The following is a 16,518-nucleotide window of genomic DNA, read 5'->3' as shown; positions in this document are numbered from 1 at the left end:
GCCTGTTATGAAAGTCATTAAACATTCATCCATAGGCATATGTATATTTTTAAGTTGCAAAATTTTCTCTCCTACCCTTCCTTTCCACCCCTCTACCCTTAGTGGTAAAAAAAACAGTTTATTATAATTGTGTTAAACATGTTTACAGAATTAGTATTAAGGGAAGAGAAAACTATGAGATAGAAAAGAAATGCATGAGAGAAAACTTTTAAAAAGTAAATGTAGTGTGCATCAGATTCTGAAGGGTTTTTGTTTTTGTATTTGCTTTGTTTTGTTTTTCTTCCTTCTGGATGGGGATAACATTGTCCATAATCAGTCTAATAGGGTTGTCCTAGCTCTGAACTACTGAGATGAGCTGCAAGCATCAGGCTTGATCATCTCATAAGTTTATTCTTAATGTATATATTGTTCTCTTAGTTCTGCTCCCTTTGCTCAGCATCAAATCCTGTAACTCATTCCTTGCTTCTGTAGAGTTTAGGTTTTCTTATAGAACAATAGTATCCCATAATATTCATATACCATAATTTGCTTAACCTTTCCCCAATTGGTGGGCATCTACCATCATTTTTTATCACCCCAGTTCACTGAGTTGCATAGCTATATTCAGCTCCTGACTTTTGCTGATTCTATATATATTCAGTCATTTGCTAAATCTTATTGATTCTACTCTCATAATGTCTTTCACACATTTCCCCGTCTTTCATGTTATCTAACCTTTATAGTAGTTCAGACCTCCTCTACCTATTGCTATTTTATTATAATAATTCCTATTTGGTTCCCTACCTGAAGGATTCATTTTCTGCAAATTTGCCAAAATGATATTCCTAAAGTACAATCTATGTCATTCCATCAATCAATAAACTCTAGTTGTATATTGACTCAAGGACAAAATATTTAACCTTCATCTCATGTTTTTTGTAATTTTTATTTTTTTGAATTATAATGTATAGAATTATTAGTACAATCACTCTGTCTAAATTCTTAAATTTATGAACAAATAAAGATGTATATTGAAGATCTGTGAATATTTTAACTTATAAAGTTGAATAATCAAAAATAAAATGTGATATTGATTCCCAACAATTATCTTCTGAAGTTTGCAGAAGATATAGGTAACCAAATTTAAAAAAAGAATAAATATATTTGCTTTTGTATTCAGAGAAAGAAAACAACTTTTATTTTTCTGTATTGGGACTCTACTATATTACATATAGTAGGAATGTTAAACATTGACTCCAATAGGAATAGAAATATAAAAGTTAATTGTATTCTGTGAACCTTGTTTATTAATCTTATCATGTATGCATTCTACCTTTTTCTAATATATTCATTGGTATTTCAAAACTATTTTTGTAACTAGATTTAGCTATATTGCATACTAAAGACATAGATACCATCATCCTGGCATTGGAAATCTGTCTCTCATTCATGACTGGGATTCATGACTCTGAAGACAATATCTAGTTTTTCTGTATTTGATATAAATCAAATGTTGACTATAAGAATGATATTGTGTCTGTTGTTATTTCATTCTGATTTTCATTTTGAAAAGTTCACACAAATTAAAGTTGATGATTTCAATAAGAAAAGGCAGCATTGCATAACAAAGAATTCTAGAGGTAATATCAGGAAAACTTAGGCAAAAAAGCTACCTTAGACATTTTTGCTTTTGTGACTTACAGAAACGCACTTAATCAATTATTCAATTAATTATCAAGTATTTATTTGCCTGTAGATATTGAACTAGGTGTTAGGAATATACAGATATATTACCACATCAATGAAGATGATGATGATGATGGCATATACACACATATGTATAAATTTATGACATATATTTTGTTTAGTATGTTTATATAGAATATCTATGTATTTATACAAATGCATATATGTTTGTACTCTAATACATATACATATGCCATTTTTTATTTCATATGTGTGTGTGTGTGTGTGTGTGTGTGTGTGTGTGTGTACAAAATAAAAACACTTTAGAACAGGGAGACAGGATCCTCTAGGAAGGACATAGAAGTTTTCAAATAGATGGGTGATATTTTTGTTGAGAGATAAGAGAAACAATGAATTCTAAGTGACAAAGTTTTTGATAGAATACATTCCAGGAATGGGGACCAGTCAGAACAAAGAGATGGAAATGGGAAGTGGCATATCCTGGAACATGAAGAATGCCTTTCTAAAGTTTTTATAGATTATTAAATACATAGTAATATATATAAAGGGGTTTGACAGGTAAATTTATATCAGGTAATAAAGTGCATTAAATGCAAAAATAGGAGTTTATTTAATTATTTTATTTTCTCTGACTTAATTTTCTCCTATTTTTCCCATATTTTCTAGCATCAAAAGAAATAAAGTATGCAAAATTATTTACTAATCTTTCCCCTCTGAGGGGAAATACTGAGCTTATCATGTCCTCAAGGTATTAGACTGTGACTATAAATTAACTTTAAACAAATATGCTGAGGATATGTCATAAGGGAGAGACATACTTTTTGTGTGCTCTGCATGTTTCAAGTTTCTCTTAACTTCTGTCTTAATAATTTGGGTAAAAGTTATTTTTATGCTATTTGTATAGATGATATGTGCTATTCGACAAGGTAAGGTAGAATATTAGTAAATACTTGTTGATAAAAGGAAAGAAAGAAACCTTAAAAACTATAATATAGGGGCAGCTAGGTGGTGCAGTTACTAGAGTACGGACCCTGGAGTCAAAAGGACCTGAGTTCAAATTTGGCCTCAGACTCTTAATAATTGTTTGTGACCTTGGTCAAGTCACTTAATCCCATTGCTTTAAATAAAATTTTAATGTTTTTTTAAAAGCTACAATATAGGACCTAGAATTACCATGATGCCCATAATTCTAAACTGCTAAGATTGCATCTTTAAAAGTCTTCTAAATATTACTAGGAGTTAATACTGCATTCGACAGAGGCTATGAGACTTAGAATCAGGATGACCTTGATTTTAATTCCACCTTTAAAACTGAACCTAGATCGATCATTTATCCTCTCTGAGATTCAATTCTCTAAGATATGAAATGGAGTGATGTGGAGACTTCTGGGGTGGAGTCAAGATGGTGGCATGAAGCTAACATGATCCTGGAGGTTTTCTCTACCAAAGATACATCAAGCCTCTGAATATCCCAAAAAAGCTTTCAATGGTAGACATCATGGAAGATCTTCTGTGAAGTTTTATCTCTTTGAAGGAAAAAAGGGGAAGTAAAGCCCAGGAGGTGGGAGGGCAGGAAAGCCAGTGGGAGACTTTTAGCCACAGTGCTGTCCAGATTCCCACAGCATGACAACAGCATAGGTCCTGAAAGTTAGATAGCAAGCCAAGAGGAGGATCTTGACTCCAAACAAAATCTGAATCTTAGGAACATAGGGGCAAAAGACACGAATGGGACTGTGAACAAACCATTGCTAAGTCAGAATCTGGAAACAAAGCCAACCACTGGGCAAATGACAAGCCTGGGATCAGACCCCAACCCTAGCAATAAAAGAACAGCTTGGTCTATACTCCTCATACCTCAAGAACAGGGTTAAAACAACAAAAATGAGCAAAAAAGATAAAAGAGTGGTCACTATAGAAAACTGCAGAGAAAGATGATAACAATGCTATATTGAAAAAAGAAATCAGTGAAAAATCACTCACAGGGTTAAGTAGCAAAAGAATCAATGAATTGAACTCAAATCCAAAAGCTCATAGAAGAACTTAAAAAAGAATTTAAAGTCCAAAGAAGTGAGAAAGAAGAAAAATAGAAAAAAAGAAATGAGTCACATAGGAAAATTTATGAAAAATTGACCATAGAATTCAAAACCTTTAAAAAGGAAACCCAAAAGGTAATTGGAAGAAAATAAAACCCTAAATATTAGAATTGAACAAATAAAATAAATGAACCTGTGAGACTATAAGATTTCATCAAAGAAAATAAAAAAGTAGAAAAGAATTGAAGAAAAAGTACCTTTTAGGAAAAATGAAGGACCTGGAAAATAGATCCAGAGAGATAATATACAAATCATTTGACCCCAAGAAAGCCTAGATCAACAAAAGGACCTGAAAACATCATACAGAAAATTCTCATGGAAAATTTGCTAGAAGAAGAAGACAATATAATCAATGAAAGAGTAAAACAATCCACAGACACTCCCCACCCCCTAACCCCGCCTCCAGATAGAGACCCTAGGATAAACATACCAAGAGTTGTTATATCCAAATTCCAGAACTCTCAAATAAAGGAGAAAATACTGTAAGTAGCAAAAGGGAAACAATTCAAATACAAAGGAAGCACAATCAGACTCATAGAGGACCTATCAGTCTCAACATCATATGTTGGACAGCAAAGGACCTGGGATTACAATCATGTATTTTTTACCTTGAAAGATTCAGCATACATTGTCAGAGGAAAAGATGGATGTTCAACAAAATAGAAGGCTCCCAAGATTTCCTGAACAGAGAATTCAGTCATGACTCAAGAGATGCATAAAAAGGTAAATGAAAATGGGAAAGAAAAGACAAAATTAAACAAATGTTAGTCAAGACCATCAAATTGTATAGAACCTTAAAAGGGAAGATATAACACTTCTAATTCTTTAGAGTTTTACTTCTCTCAGGATAATGAAAGGGTTGAATGTAATTAAAGAGATTGGACTTAGAGGATATATGTATAGTTGGATCTTTTCTATCAGTTTAAGAGGTCTAAGCTGAAATTACATTTGATACAAAAAATCCCAATGAAAAGCAGGGTGTTAACTGAAAACTTAAGTGTCTCAGTGTCCTTTGACCATCTTCAATTCTGCTGTGCTGACAAAGCTTAACACTTTCTCTGATGAGGGCTTTGTAAGCTGGGTGATTGTGAGTCTCCCATAACTTACAATCCTTTGTAAAGTTCTCAAGTGAAACCTTCAGAGCATCCCAGTACTTAGATTCTTTTAAGTTCTTTTTGTTTGTTTGTTTTATTTTTATGTTTTGTTTTGTTTTGTTTCTTTTGCAAAGCAATGGGGTTAAGTGGCTTGCCCAAGGCCACACAGCTAGGTAATTATTAAGTGTCTGAGGCTGGATTTGAACCCAGGTACTCCTGATTCCAGGGGTGGTGCTCTATTCACTGTGCTACCTAGCCACCCCTAAGATACTTATCATTAATTAAATCGGGGTTTGACTTAATCCTTACTTCACTTAACAAGGAATTAAGTATCCTGTGTTTTGGGGGGTGTAAAGAGTGAGGGAAAATAGGCTTTGGGGGAGGGGAACAAATAGTTTATGAAATGATTTGACTTTGGTTGATACTTTGGCTCATGAGGATTGTGTGTCTTTGGAGGGGAGTTGAAAAGGGGTTAAGAAAAAAAAATGAATATAATTTGATGCAATTCAAGACTCTTGAAAAAGTATACCTCTAATGAGATAACAGGTAGGAAGGTACTTAGTGATTTTGAGGCAATTCTGCTTATCAAATTATCAATCCATCTATCTGTGATGGTACTTTGATACCAATCTGAGTTTATGAAACAATCAATTACTCAAGCTGTGATTGATGATACCTGATTTGTAGTAACAGAGTGTTAAATAATACCAAGAGAAAAGCACAAAGAATTTAGAAGGAAAGAAGGGAGAGTATGAACACTGAGTAAAGTCTATTGAATGAATAGATTTGGCCTAGAGAGGGTATAAGATACATTCCCACTTGGGTTTAAAAATTTATCATATGCTACAGGGAAGAGGAGGGCAGGGGAAGAAGGGATTGATAAAAGGGAAGGGTAAGGTATAAGTGAAAATAAACTGAAAGTTAAATTTAAAAAGGAAAGTTAAAGGAGAAAGGTAGTAATATGTTGTTGAGAAAAAATAAGAGGTAAGGAAAGAGAACAATTTAAAGGGTAAAGATAGTATGGAGGGAAATATGGAATAAGTAATCTTAACTGTAAATGTGAATGGGATGAACTGCCCCATAACACAAAATCACATACCAGAATGGATTAAAAGCTAGAATCCTACAATATATTGTTTACAAGAAACACATCTGAAGAAAAGAGATACACACAGAGTAAAGGTAAAAGGATCGAGCAAAATGTACTATACTTCAGCTGAAGTAAAAAAAAAAATCAGGGTTAACTATACTGATCTCAGATAAAGCAAAAGCAAAATTAGATCTCCATAGAAGGAATAAGGAAGGAAATTATATCTTCTTAAAAGGCACCACAGGTATTAAATCTATATCATTATTAAACATTATGCAAATGGTGGCATAGCATCCAAATTCCTAGGGGAAAAGTTGAGTGAACTGCAAGGAGATATAGACAGCAAAACTTTATTGATGGAGTATATTAAAGTCCCTCTCTCAGAACTACTTAAATCTAACCACAAAAATAAACAAGAAGGAAGTAAAAAGGTGAGTGAAATCTTAGAAAACTTAGATATGATAGATCTCTGGTGAGAACTTAAGCAGAATAGAAAAGAATATTCATTATCCTCAGCAGTACATGGCAATTATACCAAAATTGATCATTAAGTATAACACAAAAACATTATAATTAAATGCAGAAAGGCAGAAATAATAAAAAACACACTTCTCAGATCCTAATGCAATAAAATTGCATGTAATAAAGTGTCATGGAAATATAAAACAATAATTGGAAATTTATCTTAAATAATGGGTGGAACAAACAAAAAATAATAGAAATAATAATTATATCCAAGAAAATTATAATAAGAGACATCATAGAAAAATTTATGGGACTCAGCCAAGGCACTTTTGAGGGCAGACTTTATATCTCTAGATGCCTATATGAATAAAATAGGGAAAGAGGAAATCAATGAATTGGGTATGCAACTAAAAAAACTAGAAAAAGAACAAATTGAATATATGGAAATTCTGAAAATCAAGGGAGAGATTAATAAAATTGAAAGCAAGAAAACTATTGATCACAAATAAATTTTAAGAGTTGGTTCTATTAAAAAAACAATAAAATAGATAAAATAATGGTTAATCTGATTTAAAAAAGAAAGTAGATAATAAAATTACCAGTATTAAAAATGAATAGGATATATACCAGGTAGGCAGGGATGGTTCAATATTAGGACAATATTCAACATAATTGAACATATCACAAGCAAAATTAACAGAAATCAACCAATTATCTCAAGAGAAGCTGAAAAGGCCTTTGATACAATATAACATCCATTCCTTTTAAAAACTACTAGAAGGGGCACCTAGGTTGTTCAGTGGATAGAGCACTAGCCATGGAGTCAGGAGTACCTGAGGTCAAATCTGGCCTCAGACACTTATTAAGTACCTAGCTGTGTGTCTTTGGGTAAGCCACTTAACCCCCTTGCAAAAATCATGTGCCTTGCAAAAACCTAAAAAATAAAACACTAGAAAGTTTATGTCTAAATAGAGTTTTCCTTTAAATAATAAATAGTATTTATCTAAAACCAGCAGCAAATATTATATATAATGGGGATAAACTCAGAGCATTTCCAATAAGATCAGGAGTGAAACTAGGATACCCATTATCATGATTGCTATTCAAAATAGTTTTAGAAATGTTAGCTCTAGCAATGAGAGAAGAAAAAGAAATCTAAGGAATCAAAATTGACAATGAGGAATCAATGCTTTTAATCTTTTTTTTAATTTATTTTTGAGTTTTACAATTTTTACAATTTTTCCCTTAATCTTGTTTCCCTCCCCCCCACCCCACCCTCACAGAAGGCAGTCTGTTAGTCTTTACATTGTTTCCATGGGATACATTGATCTAAGTTGAATGTGATGAGACAGAAATCATATCCTTAAGGAAGAAAAACAAAGTATAGCAAAATTACATTATAAGATAACAGTCTTTTTTCTCTAAATTAAAGGTATAGTCTTTGGTCATTGTTCAAAGTCCACAATTCTTTCTCTGGATACAGATGGTATTCTCCATCACAGATAATTCAAAATTGTCCATGATTGTTGCACTGATGGAAAGAGGAAGTCCATCAAGGTTGTTCATCACCCCCTTATTGCTATTAAGATATACGATATTTTTTTCTGGTCATCTTGCTTAGCATCAGTTCATGTAAATCCTTCCATGCTTCCCTGAATTTCCATCCCTCCTAGTTTCTAATAGAATAATAGAGTTCTATCACACACACACACACACACATGTATGTATGTATGTATGTATGTATGTATGTATATACCACAGTTTGTTAAGCCATTCCCCAATTAAAGGACATTTACTTAATTTCCAAATCATTGCCACCACAAACAGGCTGGTATGAAAATTTTTGTACAAGTGATGTTTTTACACTTTTTCAAAATCTCTTCAGGGTATAGACCCAGTCATGGTATTGCTGGAAAAAAAATGGTATGCATATTTTTTTTGCCCTTTGGGGGTAATTCCCAATTACTCTTCAAATAGTTTGAATGAGTTCACAGATCCACCAACAATGCATTGGTGTCCCAGATTCCCCACATCCCTTCCAACATTGATCATTGTCTTTTCTGGTCACACTGGCCTGTCAGAAAGGTGGGAGGTGGTACCTCAGAAATGCTTTCAGCTGCATTTCTCTAATAAGTAATGACTTAGAGAAATTTTCATATGACTATTGATCACTTTGATTTCTTCAGCATAAATTGCCTTTGAATATCCTTTGACCATTTGCCAATTGAGGAATGGCTTGTTTTTTTGAAAATTTGACTCAGTTCTCTGTATATTTTAGAAATCAGCCCTTTGTCAGAAATACAAGTTGTAAAAAATATTTCCCAATTTACTACATTTCTTTTGATCTCGGTTATAGTGGTTTTGTCTGTACAAAAGCTTTTTAATTTAATGTAATAAAAATTATCTAGTTTTTTAAAGGAGGTTCTCCATCTTTTCCTTGGTCATAAAATGCTTCCTTTTCCATATATCTGACAGGTAAACTACTCCTTGGTGTTCTATTTTACTTATAATATAGTTTTTTTGTCTAAATCCTGTATCCATTTTGATCTTATCTTGATATAGAGTGTGAGGTGCTGGTCTAATCCAAAATTCTGCCATACTAATTTTCAGTTTTCCCAACAGTTTTTAATTGAAGAGAGAGATTTTATATCAATAGCTGGACTCTTAGGGTTTATCAAATCATTTCCTGCTACTGCACATAGTCTATTCCACTGGTCCATCACTCTATTTCTTAGCCACTAACAGCCAGTTTTGATGACTGATGATTTGTAATATAATTTTAGATTTGGTATATATAAGCAACCTTCTTTTGTACCTTTTGTCATTGAATCCCTGTAAAATTCTTGACTTTTTATTTCTCCATATGAATTCACTTACAACTTTTTCTAATTCATTAAATTAACTTTTTGGAATTTTAATTGGTATGGCACTAAACAAGTAGCTTTGTTTTGGAAGAATTGTCATATCCATAAGCAGTTGACATTTGCCCAGTGATTTAAATTTGATTTTATTTCTGTGTGAAGTGTTTCGTAATATTTTTCAAAAAGTTTTTGAGTCTGCCTTGGCAGATAGACTCCCAGGTATTTTATATTGTCTGAGGTTCCTTTGAATGGAATTTCTCTTTCTAGCTTTTTTTTTTTAATATATCTTGCTAGTTATATATAGAAATATTGAGGATTTATGAAGGTTTATTTTATATCCTACCACTTTGCTAGAATTGCTAATTATTTCCAGTAGGTTTTTAGATGATTTTTTGGGATTCTCTAGGCATATCAACATGTCATCTGCAAAGAGTGAGAGTTTTGTCTTCTCCTTCCCTATTCTATTTCCTTCAATTTCTTTTTTCTTCTCTTATTACTGAAGCTAACATTTCTAATACAGTATTGAATAGTAGTGGTGATAATGGACATCCTTGTTTCACCCCTGATTTTATTGCAATGCCTCTAGCCTATCCCCATTGCATATAATACTTGTGGATGGTTTCAGATAGATACTGCTTATTAAGCTAAGGAACAATCCATTTATTCCTATACTCTCTAGTGTTTTTAGTAGGAATTGGTACTGTATTTTGTCAAAAGTTGTTTCAGTACCCATTGATAAAATCTCTGATTTCTGGTTAAGTTTGTTATTGATATAATTAATTATACTAACAGTTTTCCTAATATTGAACCAATCCTGCATCACTAGAATAAATCCTACTTGGTCATTAGTGTATTATCTAGTTATAACTTTTTGTAATCATTTTGCTAAGATTTTATTTAAGATTTTTGCATCCATATTCAGCAGGGAGATAAGTCTATAATTTTCTTTCTCTGTTTTAACTCTTCCTAATTTAGGTATCAGCACCATATTGGTGTTGCAGAAAGAGGTAGGCAGAGTTCTGTCTTCACCTATTATTCCAAAGAGTTTATGTGCAATTGGAAACAAATAGTTATTGAAAAAATATATCGATCCCTTCCAGAAAGGGATCCTAAAATGAAAACACCAAGGAATGTTGTGGCCAAATTACAGAACTTCAGATAAAGGAGAAAATCCTGCTAGAATTCAGAAAGAAACAATTTAAATACCAAGGAGCCACAGTAAGGATTATGCAGGACCTGGTAGCAGCAGCATTAAGGGATCAAAAGGCCTGGAATATGATATTCCAAAGAGCAGGGGAGCTTGGAATGCAGCCAAGAATCCAATTTTCATCAAAGCTGAGCCTTCTCTTCCAAGGGAAAAGATGGGCATTTAATGAAATGCAAGACTTCCAACATTTCCTGATGAAAAGATCAGAGCTAAATAGAAATTTTGGACATAAAATAGAAGGCTCAAGAGACACATTAAAAGGTTAAAAAAAGGGGGAAAGAAAATAAAAACTGCTATCCAACAGAATGAAACTGGCTATATCCCCATCTGGGATAAAGATTCTCATGACTCTTGAGAATTGTAATTCTTTTAGAAAGAATATATTTAGCCAGAAGTGATGAGGACTGATGATTTTTCTGTGACTCAGATAGAATGATTTAAAAACAATACCTCCTTAAAAAGGATGATAGTAAAGAGACAGGAGAATGGAGGAGATTGAATAGAATAAATCTCATTACATTAAGAGGTACATAAGCCCTATTGTAATAGAGATGAAGAAGGGAGGAGGTGAGAATCACCTGAATCTTTCTCTCATCAGACTTGCCTTAAAGTTAACTTATAGAAATACTCAGTTAAGTTAAGAAACTTGTATTACCTTTCAAGTATTAAAGCACAAAAGGGGGAGTGCAGGATGGACATGGGGAGAAAAAGGGTATCTACAAGAAGGAAGGGAAGTAAGAAGAGGAAAAGGGAAAGGGGAAAGAAAGGGGAGGGGCTTTGATATAGGTAGGCATACACTGATGGTAGCAGTATTGGAATATGGATAAAGTGAAAAAAAAGAGGAAGATACAAACAGGGAAGATTTTATGGAGGGCAGTAAAGAGTTAGTAATTATAACTTTGAATGTAAATGGAATTAACTCTCCCTTAAAATGTGAGCAAATAGCAGAGTGGATTAAAAACCAGAATCCTACAATACCCTGCTTACAAGAAACCCATTTAATCAGAGAGATTCATATAGAGTAAAGGTAAAAGATTGGGGCAAAATATACTTTGCTTCAGCTGAAGTGAAAAAAGAAGAGCTAGCAATCCTTACCTCAGACAAAGCAGCTGCAAAAATGGATAGCATTAAAAGAGATAAGTAAGGAAACTAGATCTTTCTAAAAGGTACCATAGACTATAAAGTAATTTCAATTCTAAATATGTATGCACCCAATGGTATTACATCCAAATTCTTAGAGGAGAAATTGAAAGAGCTACAGGAAGACATAGAGAACAAAACTCTACTAGTGGGAGACCTCAACCTCCCACTCTCAGATTTAGATAAATCTAATCATAAAATTAACAAGAAAGAAGTTAAGGAGCTAAATAGATTGTTAGAAAACCTAGCTATGATAGACTTATGGAAGAAATTGAATGGGGATAGAAAGGAATAGACTTTTTTTTTGCAGTACATGAAAGTTACACAAAAATTGACCATGTACTAGGACATAAAAATCTAATGATCAATTGCAGAAAGGTAGAAATAGTGAATATATCTTTCTCAGATCATACTGCAATAAAAATCATACGCAATTTTGGGCCAATGTAGACCCAAACCTAATTGGGAGCTAAATAATGTCATTTAAAAAAATGATTTCACTCTTTGCAGATGATATGATGATATAATTAAAGAACTTGAGTTAATTCTCTACAAAATTCCTTGAAACAATTAATAAATTCATCACAATAGTAGGACATAAAATAAACTCACATAAATCATCAACATTTCTATATATAAACAACAAAGCCCTAAAATAAGGGATAGAAAGAGAAAGTCCATTTAACATAACTATATAAAACATTAAATACTTGGGAATCTACCTCCCAAGACAAACCCAGAAACTTTATGAACATAATTGTAAAGCACTTCTAACCCAAATAAAGTCAGATCTAAATAATTGGAAAGATGTCAATTGCTCATGTAAAGTTTGAGGCAATATAATAAAAATGAAAATTCTACTCTAATTAAATTATTTATTATTTGCCATACCAATTAAGCTACAAAATAATTATTTTACCAAACTGGAAAAAATAGTAACAAAATTCATCTGGAGCAAAAAAAAAAGTTCTAGTATGGCAAGGGAAGTGATGAAAACAATGTATAGGAAGATGGCCCAGCTCTACCAGGTCTGAAAGTATTCTAAAAATATCAGTTATCAATACTACCTGGTATAGAATAATGGATCAATGAATTAGGATAGGTTCAAAAGAAACAGTAATAAATAACTACAATAATCTATAGTTTGATAAACCCACAGACATTACCTTCAGGGATAAGAACTTAATACTTGACAAAAATTGTTGGGAAAGCTGAAAAATAGTATGGCAAAAACTAGGCATAGACACACATCTTATAATTTCTACCAAAATAAGGTCAAATTAGTACAGGATTTCGATATAAAGTCTATACCATAGATAAAACTAATTGACTAAGAAACACTCAGATTTATAGAAAGTATACAAATTTATGATCAACATGAAGTAGAGTTCATTGCAAACTGCAAAATGATTGATTTTGAGTATATTAAATTAAAAAAATTTTGCACTAATAAAATCAATGGGCCAAAATTATAAGGAAAACAGTAAGCTTTCTTCATAGCTAGGAATTCTGATAAAGATTTCATTTCTAAAATACATAGTTATCTGCTTCATATTTATAAGGGTGAATGTCATTCCCTCAGTTTTCAAATGAAGAAGGGCAAATTAAAACAGCTCTGAGATATCACCTCTCACCTATCAGATTGGCTAAGATGACAAAATGGGAAAATGATCAATGTTGGATTGGTTGTGGGAGAATTGGGTCATTAATTCATTGCTTGTGGAGCTGTAAACTGATTTAACCATTCTGGAGAGCAATATGAAACTATGTCCAAGAAACAATAAAACTGTTCATTCCCTTTGGGCCATCAATTCCAATTCTAGGTTTATATTCAGAAGGAATCATAAAAATGGGCAAAGTCCCACATTTTCCAAAATATTCATAGGAGTTCTTTTTATAGTGACAAGGAATTGGAAATTGAGGGGATGCCTATCACTTGGGTAATGGCTAAACAAATTATGGTACATGAATATTATAGAATACTTTTGTTCTTTAAGAAATCATAAATGGTCAAACTCTAGAGAAGCATGGTATGACTTCTGGGATCTGATGCTGAGTGAAGGACAGAAACAAGAGAACAATGTACACATTAACAAAAACATTGTGAGATTGTTAACCTTGATGGATACAGCTGCTCTCAGAAGTTCAGAGAGCCAGGACAATCCTATCAGACCTTCTATGGACAATGCTATCCCCATCCAGAAGACAAAAAACAAACCAAAAAAGGTTGTTTTTTTTTTAAATCCTTCAGAATCTGAGGAAAACTACATTCACTTTTTAAAAATCCTTTTTTTATTTCTTTCCCATAATTCTATTTCCTCATACCAAAAATGACTAACCTGCATACATCATTAACATAAATATATAAGTACAATATTGACCTTGATGTTTGCCACTGAGGGTATGGGGGCAGCAGTGGAGGTGGGGAAGAAATTTTGTAACTTAGAAATATGCATAGGCATATGGATGAATGTTAAAAAAAAACTTTCATAACATATATTTGGAAAAGTAAGATAAAATGAAAAAAAGAAATGGAGAGATGTACAAGAATGTTAAAATCTTCAAGAGAAATGACATTTAGGAGGAGGGAAGAGATGAGGTATAGAAAATTTGTTCTTGAGACGCCTAAAGAAATTCAAGATAATTTGGAACATTGGAATTGAACTGATATTTGAATTTGTGAAGCTTAAAGACATAAATTTGGAAAGGGACTTTCTGAAGATTGAAAGCCATTCCCATTGCCTAAAGAATGAAATAAGTATTGATAAGAAGGAAAGCAATTAATTACAATTGGATTTTTTCTTCCCAGTTCCTAAGCCAATTCATGGAAAAGCAGGAAAAGAAGTCAGTCTTACATTACAGTTCCTTTTAACAAACACAAATTGTCATGAATATTCCTGCTCCATCCAGCTTCTGCCTGAATGATCTGCATCTGTTCTTCCCCATGTGAGAGCAGATGCTGCACAATCATTCAAGGAGATCTGTGTGAGGAGAGACAGCTAAAAGATTAATGTCATCCTTTTAAAAACACTAAAAGCACAATGACTCAGTGACCTAACCCAGACATTCTGGAAATAACTATTGCAAAAAGACAACAAACTCATTTCTGGGCTGAGTGAAATATTTGACAAAAAAAGATGTAGAAAAAGCACTTCAGAAAGTGTTTTGAATGTTCTTTTTAGTACCATTCTTTATACATGGGCTTATGAAATAGAAAGGAAGTCAATACAGAAGGATAGTTGAAGCATGAGACACTTGCTGACTTGTCCTGGCCATTTAAGCAGGTGTTACTTTGAGGGACATTGAGGGTCAGAACCAGTAGTGCTCCATATGAAGAATGAGATTTGTCATTCATATGCAGCCTCCCTATGAGGACCTTCTGAAGATTATGGGAAGGTATTACTAACCAAATTAATCAAATAAAATGTATTCATTTTATTTATAGGAAGATATTAGTTTAATGATATAGTGAAATTTTCATTGAGGACTTGCTTCAACCAATGAAATTTGAAATCCTCTCTAGGATTTCCATAAAAGATGGCAGAGAGAAGCCAGGAACTGTCTTAAGCTCTCCTGGTTTTCTCTCAGAAGTAAAATGAACTAAGCATCTTAAGAATTTAAATCCACAGAATCTAGAGAAGAACCTAGGAGAACATTATACAGCAATGTGTGTCACAGGGGAGTGTGGACAAGTCAGGGCAGAGAACAGAGATCCAGTGCAGGGGCAGTGGAGTAATGCCTGGGCACTAAACTAAATAGTGGCAGAAGATTTAGCTGTGTGTGTAGCAGGCAGGAGAGCTCCAGTGCAGCAGGTAGACATCTATCCTGTCAACTCAACTGGTCTGAAAGACCAGGGCTATGAGCCCCCAGTTTTTCAGTGAAATCCTTTGTTTCCAGTTAAGTTTCCTCTCCCCCCCAACCATTACTGTGGGAGAAAGTGATATACTCAAACATAGTAACAGTCTCCCTAACCCCCTCCCCAGGCTCAGGCATGGACTACAGATCTCCCCCAGTGCTGATTGAGGATTAAGTAGATTAATTATATGGCCAAGGGCCCAGCTCATTTTGTTCAAAGATAACCCAGATCTTGATGCCCCACCTGATCCCCACAGGCCTAGGAATAGGCCACTAATCAAGGTCACAGAAAGCCTCTAGCAAACACTATTGTGACAGCCCACTTAGAGTTACTAAACCCAGTGAGCAAAGTTTCTAAGAATCTCAACACCAAAGATCTGTGAATCACTCCTTCCCCCAATACCAGATCCTAGGGAAAAGAAGAAAGACCAGCAGAAACCTGGAGTGCTTGAATATTACCTTTATAAAGGGATCTTAGCTCAGAGAGAACTGGAGCTTCAGAGGAGAATATGAATTGTTCTCCAGACTAGAAAGAATTCTTAGAAAAGATTAGGATAGAGTGTAAAAATCAAATGAAAAACTTAAGGAAAGAATTGCAAGAGTAAATAAACACTTTGCAAGAGAAAAATTAGCATCTTATAACAAGATAGAAAATCCTCCAAAAATTCATTTGGATAAGTGCAAAAAGAAAATATTTCAAAATCACAATTGGGCAAATGGATAGCTCCTTCAAAAATAGAACTGAACAACTGGAAAAGTAGTTACTAAAGGTAAACAAAGAAATTCTTCTTTAACAAAGAGATTTGCAACTGTGGAATTAATGACTTCATGAGGCAATAGGCATCTGTTAAAGGAAACTAAAAAAACCAAAAAAAAGAAGGGAATACTTCATGGGCAAAGCCACTGACCTGGAGGAAAAGATCCAGGAAAGTCAATTTAAGGATCATTAGGCTTTCTGAAAACTTTGAGGAGAAAAAAAACCTCTTTTGATATTTCAGGATATAATGAAGGAGAATTGCCCTGATAT

General features: G+C 33.4%; 1 pseudogene; it reads left to right on the top strand.

The window, feature by feature from the left end:
• Positions 1-2,590: 2,590 nt before the first annotated feature.
• Positions 2,591-16,518, top strand: part of LOC141506965 (ATP synthase peripheral stalk subunit OSCP, mitochondrial pseudogene) — a 78,046-nt pseudogene continuing 64,118 nt past the window's right edge.

Source organism: Macrotis lagotis, chromosome 1, assembly GCF_037893015.1.
Source record: "Macrotis lagotis isolate mMagLag1 chromosome 1, bilby.v1.9.chrom.fasta, whole genome shotgun sequence".
Lineage (NCBI taxonomy): Eukaryota > Metazoa > Chordata > Mammalia > Peramelemorphia > Peramelidae > Macrotis > Macrotis lagotis.
Note: the sequence above shows the minus strand (reverse complement) of the source record. Positions and strands in the feature narration are given on the sequence as shown.